This window comes from Eucyclogobius newberryi, unplaced genomic scaffold (assembly GCF_026437365.1).
Source record: "Eucyclogobius newberryi isolate DKJ021-1_F unplaced genomic scaffold, fEucNew1.0.hap1 SCAF_6, whole genome shotgun sequence".
Classification (NCBI taxonomy): domain Eukaryota; kingdom Metazoa; phylum Chordata; class Actinopteri; order Gobiiformes; family Gobiidae; genus Eucyclogobius; species Eucyclogobius newberryi.
Genome location: NW_027316278.1, coordinates 7,077,238 through 7,088,854, shown reverse-complemented (window position 1 = coordinate 7,088,854; position 11,617 = coordinate 7,077,238). Strand labels below are relative to the sequence as shown.

Below are 11,617 nucleotides of genomic sequence, written 5' to 3'. Positions count from 1 at the left end.
GGAAGTTGATGGACCTTTTTAACCGTTTTAATGGATTTTGCTTAAATAATGATCTGTTATAGTTTAATACAACATTTTAAAAAAGCACAATATTTCTTCTTTAATACGTGCTCTACACTGCAAAAAAAGATTGTGATGTGATTGTGAAGAGTGTCATTTTATCTTTTTTCCAAAATCTTGACCGAATTGAACACATTCCTTTCTAAATTGAAACGGAGTGCACCAAGCAGAAATGAGGAAAATACCTTAAAGACGCACTATGTAACTTTTCTGGTGGGCGTCGACACCCGTTTGTCTCCATAGAGATGTTCGCTTTGCCTGAAATGTTCCACTGTACGACATTACATCCATCCACCCTGCGTTTACTCAACAACGTATCGCTTATTCTTACTGAAAAACATGAAATCTCACTCTGAGCAAGCACGCCCCTCCACAGATCTGACCCGTAACTTGGCCTCGTGGCGTCGTCTGCTTTCCGTTTACTGCTGTACCGTGGAAATTCCCAGGCAAGGCAGTAATGGCCCTCCACCTGTGATAACGTTTACCCCCGTCATACGTATAAATAGTCCACAGTCACGTTCAAATGACCCCAGTTTGACCCCAGTTTGACCCCCGTTTGACCCCAGTTTGACCCCAGTTTGACCCCTGTGAAGATGTTTTGCAGTGTACATTTGCTCCAGCGGTTTTGTTTTGACCCACAGATCCCTGACATCATTCGAGTGGGTGCAAAGCGTTACTTCGGTGGGACTGCACTCGTAGGGGGCCCTTCCACGTCATCCTGTAAGTGTCACGTGAACATTACCGACTGAAGCGGGGCCAAGCTTAAAGGGCCCATGACAGGATTTTAAGATTTTCAAATTTTGACATTATTTGGTGTGTTTTTACCTGTTGTACATATAAATGATAGTTTTACACCGATCGAGCAGGTATTTGTGGAGAAAATGGGGAAAAATCGGTAGAAAAATGACAATGACAGGAAGTGACGTCACACCAGGGAGGCTCATGCTAGTTTATGTATAATCTACACAAAGAAACAACTTTTTTGACTCTCTAAACATGAATTCAACAAAATAAGGTCTTTAGTCAAATAAAAATAATTGTGACATTAGATGAGTTTTGGCCCAGTGTTTGCTGGGTAATTTCCTACTGTGATGTCATAGATTACAAACAGGAAGTGAAATTATAAACCTAAAAAAATTGCTGTTAATAATTTTTTTAAATAATTTTTTGCTAAATTATTAAATATATTTATCTTAACTGCATTTTAGTTCAATGAGTCGTCCGACCTGTAGGGGGCGCTTTAAGCTACACTTTATTGTCCCCGTAGAGACAATAAGGTGTCATTATAAAGTCGTGTTTCTGACCTGATGAAATGAAGCTTCATTGTGAACCTAATATTAGACATTTTAGTGCGTCTCATTAAAGGTCATTCTCCAGTTTGAGTCAGATCTGCATCAAAACTCACTCTGCGTCGCCCGGTCCACATGTCGCTCGCTCGGGCACAAACAACATTTAATTTCCTCCTTAAAACAGATATTTTAAGTTAAATACGGCCCAACATTTGCCACGGTTCAGTGCACTTTTTACATATAGAGTATTTTTTAAGTCTCTTTGCTCAGCTCCCACTTAGATTGTTAGTTTGTTCTCTCACACTAATATATATATCATCCAAAAGATGTGACTTTTATCACATTATTATTACGTTATTACGTAAATAGCTGTATCTGCTTTTACGCACAGAGGGCCCGTGCTCCTGGTTTCTGACGTGAACTATGAGCTCCAGGGCTGAACTGTGTGAGCTCCAGGGCTGAACTGCGTGAGCTCCAGGGCTGAACTGTGTGAGCTCCAGGGCTGAACTGTGTGAGCTCCAGGGCTGAACTGTATGAGCTCCAGGGCTGAACTGTGTGAGCTCCAGGGCTGAACTGTGAGCTCCAGGGCTGAACTGTGTGAGCTCCAGGGCTGAACTGTATGAGCTCCAGGGCTGAACTGTGTGAGCTCCAGGGCTGAACTGTGTGAGCTCCAGGGCTGAACTGTATGAGCTCCAGGGCTGAACTGTGTGAGCTCCAGGGCTGAACTGTGTGAGCTCCAGGGCTGAACTGCGTGAGCTCCAGGGCTGAACTGCGTGAGCTCCAGGGCTGAACTGTATGAGCTCCAGGGCTGAACTGTATGAGCTCCAGGGCTGAACTGTATGAGCTCCAGGGCTGAACTGTATGAGCTCCAGGGCTGAACTGTATGAGCTCCAGGGCTGAACTGTGTGAGCTCCAGGGCTGAACTGTGACCTGTCCTGTTGTTGCAGCATCAGCTACTCCTGCCTGGTGGTGCTCCTCCTGGTGTTCCGCGTGTGTCAGTTGAACGGAGAGGTGGAGCTCATGGCCATGTGCTTGGTCCTGGGATGGTGCAACGTCATGTTCTTCGCCCGAGGCTTCGAGATGCTCGGGCCGTACGTCATCATGAGCCAAAAGGTACGAGCAGCAGCGTTCTGTGACTGAACCAGGGCTAAACCAGGGCTAAGCCAGGACTAAACCAGGGCTAAACCAGGGCTAAACCAGGGCTAAGCCAGGGCTAAACCAGGGCTAAACCAGGGCTAAGCCAGGGCCAAACCAGGGCTAAACCAGGGCTAAACCAGGACCAAACCAGGGCTAAACCAGGGCTAAACCAGGACTAAACCAGGGATAAACCAGGACTAAACCAGGACCAAACCAGGGCTAAACCAGGGCTAAACCAGGACTAAACCAGGACCAAACCAGGGCCAAACCAGGGCTAAACCAGGACTAAACCAGGACCAAACCAGGGCCAAACCAGGGCTAAACCAGGACTAAACCAGGACTAAACCAGGACTAGACCAGGGCAAAACAAGGTCTAGTTTTTTACTCTGATTTGAATAACCTTTAAATCAGCTAAACTCTGTTTTTAGTCCTGGATATAAACCAGAATACATGTTTTTCAAGGTATTTTGAACATTTTGAAAACATTCAATTAAATTGCAAATTATTTTAATGCCGTATTGTGGAACATTCCAGGCAAAGCATATTATGTTCTCATGGAGACAAGGAGGAGGCGGAAACCTCTCCTCCTGAAACCTTTGAGTTGATCTGTTTGTGCTGTTTTCTGTTTAGATTATATTCAGGGACCTGACCAAGTTCATGTGGCTCAGCTTCATTGTGCTGCTCGGATTCTCCCCCTGTGAGTTCATGCTTTTCACAAATAATAACCACAAACACAACTGTGGTCAGCGATACGGGACAAATCATCGACATAAATGCAGGATTCAATGTCTATTTGCTCATATTTCCTGTACCTAAATATTGCCTTTCAGAAGTCATTAAAACGACTTCTTCCCAGAAATAACACTTAAATGTGATGAGTAAATGTGTCACTCAGGACATGGAGACCGACCAACAGAGTGGGAGGGGAAAAGTAGTTTGCAAGTTGGTGTTTAAACATACAGCAACTTTAAATGTGCTGTGCCTAATTTACACCGTCTCAAAAACATTAAAAGCAGCACTAGATCATTTAAGACAGTTTACAAATGTAATCAATGACTTTCGAGCTTCAAAACTATTCACTCCGATGAGTTCATAAGCACTTTTCACCACTTTTGCTGTCTCATTTTCACCCTAAAGAGTTGCTTCTACAATATTTGTACTGACGCAAAACAGATTATACTTTATTGTATGCAAATAATTACATACATCCCCTTTAAACAGCTTTTTCTTTCCTTTATTCGTGAAATCGATTGAGCTTAAAGTCTATGTGAAGATTCTGTTTTCCAATTATGACTTAGTTTGGTGGTAAATATTGATCATAGTTTTCCTTCACTTAAGTTGCAGTTTGTGAAGAAATTTGGAAAAATAAGAAATGACAGGAAGCAGCGCTGTGAGTCCTAAAACGGAATCCCTCTGTGATGTCATCAATGTGCGACGTGCCATTGAAAATACAGAGACACTTTACACTTAACTGACACACTTTTCTGACAAATTAAACCATCATTCAACAAAATAAAGGTGTTATATGGTATCATTTATCGACAAATTACAACTATTGTGTAATTCATATGATGGTTGCTAGGTAACAGTTGCAGAATTACCTCTACCCATGTCTTAGTTGCTGCCCATGTCCAACCAGGAAGTACAATTATATATAATATTTACAAAAATTGTCAAACTGGCGAAAAGCAGGCAAAATGTTAAGCCAAATCTGAAGTGTGAAGGAGAGGTTTCGCAGGTCTTTCCTCCCTGCTGCTGTCATACTTTATAACAAACACTGCTAGCCCTGAACATGTGCAATACTGATGTAACCATGTGCAATACCATCATATTCATGTGCAATACTGAATCAACCATGTGCAATACCTGTAAATAAGAGTGTTCTATTTTGTTTTTTATACGGTTTACTTACCTGCTAATAGTATTACCTAGTCTTGTGCTGGCTATTTTTACTTTATTTTATTTTTATTTTATTCTATCCTCATTATTTTATTATTATTATCTGATTGTTATCTTTATTTTTATTTATCTATTTTATTTTAGTTTATTGTATCCCCCCCTCCATTCCCTATTAAGATAGGAGAGGAGTTTTGCTAATAAGAGTTTTTTTTTGTTTTGTTCATAAGAGTTCTATTAAGAGTGTGTTTTGAAACGTCCTATAATCTGTCCTTTCCTCCTGTTTCTACTGCATTGTAACAACGAAATTTCCCCTTGTGTGGATCTTAAACGATTATCTTATCTTATCTTAAATATAATTGTGTTTACTGCGTTTTAGTGAAATGTGTGGCCTAAACTGTCATGGCTTTTGATGTTCCCGTGTGTTTTTCCTTCATGACTGTATCTCTTCTGCAGCGCTCTGGAAGGTGTACATGACCCAGGACGTGGACGCCATCCCCTCCCATTGCTCCTTCCCCGTCACGCTCTTCTCTCTGTTTGAGCTCAGCGTGGGGCTCATCGATTTGCCCGTGAACCACACCCTCTTCACGCCCCCTATAGTCCACGTCCTGCACTGCACCTTCTCCGTGGTCTCCTACATCCTGCGGCTGAATCTGCTGATCGCCATGATGAGTGACACTCACTGGAGGGTGGCCCAGGAGCGCGACGAGCTCTGGAGGACTCAGGTTTGTCACCGGGGACTGAATTGGACTGAGCCGGGACTGAACCTGGACTGAACCTGAACTGAACCTGGACTGAACCTGAACTGAACCTGGACTGAACCTGGACTGAACCTGGACTGAACCTGAACTGAACCTGGACTGAACCTGGACTGAACCTGGACTGAGCCGGGACTGAACCTGGACTGAACCTGAACTGAACCTGGACTGAACCTGGACTGAACCTGGACTGAGCCGGGACTGAACCTGGACTGAACCTGGACTGAACCTGGACTGAGCCGGGACTGAACCTGGACTGAACCTGGACTGAACCTGAACTGAACCTGGACTGAACCTGGACTGAACCTGGACTGAGCCGGGACTGAACCTGGACTGAACCTGGACTGAACCTAGACTGAGCCGGGACTGAACCTGGACTGAACCTGGACTGAACCTGGACTGAGCCGGGACTGAAACTTGAGTTGAACTTGAATAAATCAGGTTTAAAATTAACCATCAACAAGATTCTGATGGATCAAACTAAAGGATTTGTCCTTTAGTTTGATCCACCAAAACCTTGTTAAGTACAAGATTGTAACGTGTGTGAGATGATGCGATGAAGATATGTGTGGGCTGATCGTTATGTCTTTATGGGAGAAAAATGCATTTGGATAAAATGGCCAATGTTCCGTGTAAAACTATGAACGAAGTGGATCCAATAAAATCATAAAACAAACAAAACAAAAGAAAGAAAGTAAATATTAAAGTGCAGATTGAACACAGTTTCCATGTGAAAGCTTAAATGTTGAGAGAGCAAACAAAGACTTTTTGTCGATAGCGTTTCGCCTTAACCCAATCGCCATGACGACCCTAAACGACCCTAAACGTTTGTCCTGGCAGGTGGTGGATGCTGGAGCGCAGACTTCCTCGCTGCCTCTGGCCTCGGATCGGAGTCTTCGGCCAAAGCTACGGACTCAGGGAGCACTGGTATCTACGGTAAGAACAGGACATATTCCATTCATGCAGGGACAATATTACTTTGGAAAGGCAATGTAGAAAAAGACAGGTGCATCCAAGACAGGCGCATCCAAAAATGTGTCAAATCCACACGGATTTGCTCGGATCCACACGGCAGATTGTTACCGCTCCCGAAGACAAAAATATAAGATGTTTTGTGTAAAATGGCTGTTATACACGGGCTGATCGATTTCTCGCCTTTCGTTTCAGTTCAGCCATTTTGTCCACTTGAATTTCCATGCGATTTAAAGCAGAACTAAGTCACTTTGACGATACAGCGCCCCCTGCAGCTCTCATGCGAAAACACACAGTCAGAGAACAGACGCAAACGCTTTTCCCCCTGTTCTCTTTCGTTCTTTCTCAATATAAGATAATCACAAACAAAAACATTTAACATCGCCGAACATAACGTCCTCGGTTCGACGCGTAATGTTGCAAGGCTGGTTTTTCCGCCCGGAGACAGCAGGGGGCGACGACGGACACTTCAAACGCCCCGAAAATACATATCTAACCATCACAGGGACTTCTAAAGACGGGGAGAACGTTACTTAGTTCTGCTTTAAATACTAGCAACTGCTAACAGCGCACTTCCTGTTTTGAGTAGAATGAAACGAAGGAGGCGGCACAAGTGCTGCTCATACATATCTGTACACGGGCGCAATAAGATTAATTACACAAACAACATCAAGTGCAGTATCTTTAAATAGAATAACACGTAATAATTCCATGACATTTTGAACTACATATTCACAATGTTGGCAGGGTTGAAGACTGAAACGACGCCATGATGCAGAAGATGCGCCGCTACATCAAGGCTTTTCAGGAGAAGGACGGGCAGGGGCAGGACGGGCAGGGGCAGGACGGGCAGGGGCAGGACGGGCAGGGGCAGGACGGGCAGGACGGGCAGGGGCAGGGGCAGGGGCAGGACGGGCAGGGGCAGGACGGGCAGGGGCAGGACGGGCAGGGGCAGGACGGGCAGGACGGGCAGAGGCAGGACGGGCAGGGGCAGGACGGGCAGGACGGGCAGGACGGGCAGGACGGGCAGGAGAAGGACGGGCAGGGGCAGGGGCAGGACGGGCAGGGGCAGGACAGGCAGGGGCAGGACGGGCAGTGGCAGGATGGGCAGTGGCAGGACGGGCAGGGGCAGGACGGGCAGGAGCAGGACGGGCAGGGGCAGGACGGGCAGGGGCAGGACGGGCAGGGGCAGGACGGGCAGGGGCAGGACGGGCAGTGGCAGGATGGGCAGTGGCAGGACGGGCAGGGGCAGGACGGGCAGGAGCAGGACGGGCAGGGGCAGGACGGGCAGGAGCAGGACGGGCAGGGGCAGGACGGGCAGGGGCAGGACGGGCAGGGGCAGGACGGGCAGGACGGGCAGAACGGGCAGGACGTGCAGGAGAAGAGCGACATGACGAAGGACGTACGCCTGGACACTCCGAAGCTCCGTGGCAACAACAGAGGGGATGCGAGGGCGGCACAGCGCTCCAAAAGAGTGAAAACGGCTTGAATTCGGAGCTTGTTTTGGGTTGTTTTGAATAGTTAAGGTTTAAGGTATTTCGATGGCAATTAGCACAGGTCCAGCAGCTGTTTTATTTATTTTTTAACTTGATAAGCACAAAAAGAAATTACTTAAATGTCCTTAAAACAAAGTGAGCATGCAACACAACTTTGCACTAACATTATAGATGTTCAATGTTTTGAACTGTGGCCATAAAAAGGTCTTGGTTTAGCTAAATAAACAGCATTTCTTTTCTTTTCTTAAATTGCGCTTGAATCCTGAAAAATAGATCTGGTAAAAACGTAGAATATCAGTTGATCGCATTAAATAAATCTAAACCAAGCCAAGAATTCTCAAAACAAGACGAATTCAAGTCGTTCAATCTTGTGTATTTATTGTTTTTTGCAGATCAGAGACTCCTGCTGTTTCTGGTGCAATTACTTACACAGTATTATGCTGTAGAAAAGAGTGTGTTATTTTTGTATAGGCTTATGTAGCAGAAATATATATATATATGTGCTTAAAGGCCGGGGATGTGGCCTGCACTCTCACTGCGATCAGAAGTAAAGCTGCAGTCTGAACCTGCATCGAGACGTCTGGAGGACTAAGCACCACATGAACAACTACAACTGGTCCATCATGAATGTTTTTTATCTGGGGACACTGATATGTCGTTTGTAAGTGGTAAACACAAATTATAATATATATATATATATATATATATATATATATATATATATATATATATATATATATATACAAACAATGAACATTTGTGGTGTCGTGTACCTTTTTATTTAAGAATAAAACACTGATACACTGAATCTTTGCACTACATCAAGCGCTAAATAAAAGACAGATTTCCAATCAAATAAAAGCAGATATGATAAAATGAAGCCCCTTTATTATATATTTGAACAGGTTGTGTTTTGGTGATGGAGAGGAGTATATATATATATATATATATATATATATATATATATATATATATATATATATAGGTGGTAATATGTTGCTAATTTTTGCAGAGGTTTTGACCTGATTTATGGTTAAAATCTATTTTTATGACACTTTTTTATTATTATAGGCTCATATTGCAGACAGGAGCAGACAGGTTATTAAGTTACAAGTTTAATATTGCAAATTTAAGGACCAAGTCAAAAATGTATCTTTTATTTAATTTTTGATCTAATATTTTCAGATTTTCCCACAGAAGTCCCTCCCTGTCCTTCCTCTGTGTGTGAGCACAGTCATTACTACATCATTGTCATTCATTGTCTTTCAATGTTCACATATTGACCTATTTGAACCTTTTCACTTTCCATAAACTCACACTATATAAATATGAACATTAAAAGTACCCCTATTACGATAGGATTAAACTACTACTTCTACAATCACAACTACTATTACAGCTACTACCACTACTACAACTACAACTAATATGATTCAACTACAACTACTGATACTACTACTTCAACAAGAACTTCTACTACGAGTACACTCCTCTGCTCTCTGTATGGGTCAAACCTCAGTCTCTCCCAGGGGTGGGCAAACTACGGCCCGCGGGCCACATCTGGCCCGCCGGGCCTTTCAATCCAGCCGGCCAAGCTTGTCCAAGTAATCTAAAAAAATAAAATACTTTTTTTTTTTGCCCTCAGGCATCTGTCTGCACTTGTATCCTTAATAAATATGACGTTAAATGAATTAATAAAATATTCAATAGCCTATATTTGACAGGCTATTGAATAAAAGTGATATTTTATTTGATATTTAATTTTTGGGATTTTTTTTTCTTCACACCAATGACCGCGGGCCGGCCCTCCGCTACTTGCCTGGATTCGAATATGGCCCTCGGAGGAAAATAGTTGCCCACCCCTGGTCTATCCTGATTAAAGGTCTCATTATCAGTTGTTTATCATCGTTTTTTGACAGATGTAGTACTTGAGCAGAAACCCTTGCTCCAGCTTTTGTTGTCGCCTGCTGCAGCGCCCAGCACCGCACAGTCGCCCGCTCCACGGTCAGAGTCGGACCAGAAACTGGAATTAAAAAGAGAGTATGTTGGTCCTTTCAGTCATTGTCACACTGTGAAATAGACACTGGTCCATGGGGTAAAGTACGCTGACATTCAAGGCCCGTGTGGAAAATGAGATATATATATATTTTTTTTTAATCTGATAGCTTATTGTTATGACTTATTCATTGTTTTATTGTTTTATGTTGCATCAAATCACCAAGACAACTTCCTGTGAATTTTGTTCATTGACAATCTCAGTGCGGTCCTCTCACTGCGGTCATCTCAGTGCGGTCCCCTCAGTGCGGCCATCTCAGTGCGGTCATCCCATTGCGGTCATCTCAGTGCGGTCCTCTCAGTGCGGTCCTCTCAGTGCGGTCATCTCAGTGCGGTCATCTCAGTGCGGTCCTCTCAGTGCTGTCCTCTCAGTGCGGCCATCTCAGTGCGGTCATCTCAGTGCGATCCTCTCAGTGCGGTCCTCTCAGTGCGGTCCTCTCAGTGCGGCCATCTCAGTGCGGTCATTGCACTGCAGTCATCTCAGTGCAGTCATCTCAGTGCGGTCCTCTCAGTGCGGCCATCTCAGTGCGGTCCTCTGAGTGCGGCCATCTCAGTGCGGTCATCTCACTGCGGTCATCTCAGTGCGGCCATCTCAGTGCGGCCATCTCAGTGCGGTCATCTCAGTGCGGTCATCTCACTGCAGTCATCTCACTGCAGTCATCTCATTGCAGTCATCTCAGTGCGGTCCTCTCAGTGCGGCCATCTCAGTGCGGTCATCTCACTGCGGTCATCTCACTGCAGTCATCTCAGTGTGGTCCTCTCAGTGCGGCCATCTCAGTGCGGCCATCTCAGTGCGGTCATCTCACTGCGGTCATCTCACTGCAGTCATCTCAGTGTGGTCCTCTCAGTGCGGCCATCTCAGTGCGGCCATCTCAGTGCGGTCATCTCACTGCAGTCATCTCAGTGCAGTCATCTCACTGCAGTTATCACAGTGCGGTCCTCTCAGTGCGGTCCTCACAGTGCAGTCCTCTCAGTGCGGTCATCTCACTGCGGTCTTCTCAGTGCAGTCATCTCACTGCGGTTATCACAGTGCGGTCATCTCAGTGCGGTCCTCTCAGTGCGGTCATCTCAGTGCGGTCATGTCCCTGCAGTCATCTCAGTGCGGTCATCTCAGTGCGGTCCTCTCAGTGCGGCCATCTCAGTGCGGTCATCTCAGTGCGGTCATCTCAGTGCAGTCATCTCAGTGCGGCCATCTCAGTGCGGTCATCTCAGTGCGGTCATCTCACTGCAGTCATCTCAGTGCGGTCCTCTCAGTGCGGCCATCTCACTGCGGTCATCTCACTGCGGTCATCTCAGTGCGGTCATCTCAGTGCGGTCCTCTCAGTGCAGTTATCACAGTGCGGTCATCTCACTGCGGTCATCTCACTGCAGTCATCTCACTGCAGTTATCACAGTGCGGTCATCTCAGTGCGGTCCTCTCAGTGCGGTCATCTCACTGCGGTCATCTCAGTGCAGTCATCTCACTGCGGTTATCACAGTGCGGTCATCTCAGTGCGGTCCTCTCAGTGCGGTCATCTCAGTGCGGTCCTCTCAGTGCGGTCATCTCACTGCAGTCATCTCAGTGCGGTCATCTGAGTGCGGTCCTCTCAGTGCGGTCATCTCAGTGCGGTCCTCTCAGTGCGTTCCTCTCAGTGCGGCCATCTCAGTGCGGTCCTCTCAGTGCGGTCCTCTCAGTACGGTCCTCTCAGTGCGGTCCTCTCAGTGCGGTCATCTCAGTGCGGTCATCTCAGTGCGGTCCTCTCAGTGCTGTCCTCTCAGTGCGGCCATCTCAGTGCGGTCATCTCAGTGCGATCCTCTCAGTGCGGTCCTCTCAGTGCGGTCCTCTCAGTGCGGCCATCTCAGTGCGGTCATTGCACTGCAGTCATCTCAGTGCAGTCATCTCAGTGCGGTCCTCTCAGTGCGGCCATCTCAGTGCGGTCCTCTGAGTGCGGCCATCTCAGTGCGGTCATCTCAC

At 45.8% G+C, this 11,617-nt stretch overlaps 1 pseudogene; it reads left to right on the top strand.

Annotated features, from left to right (window-relative positions):
- LOC140346841 (transient receptor potential cation channel subfamily V member 5-like) overlaps window positions 1-6,865 on the top strand; it is a 12,730-nt pseudogene extending 5,865 nt beyond the window's left edge.
- The last annotated feature ends 4,752 nt before the right edge of the window (window positions 6,866-11,617 follow it).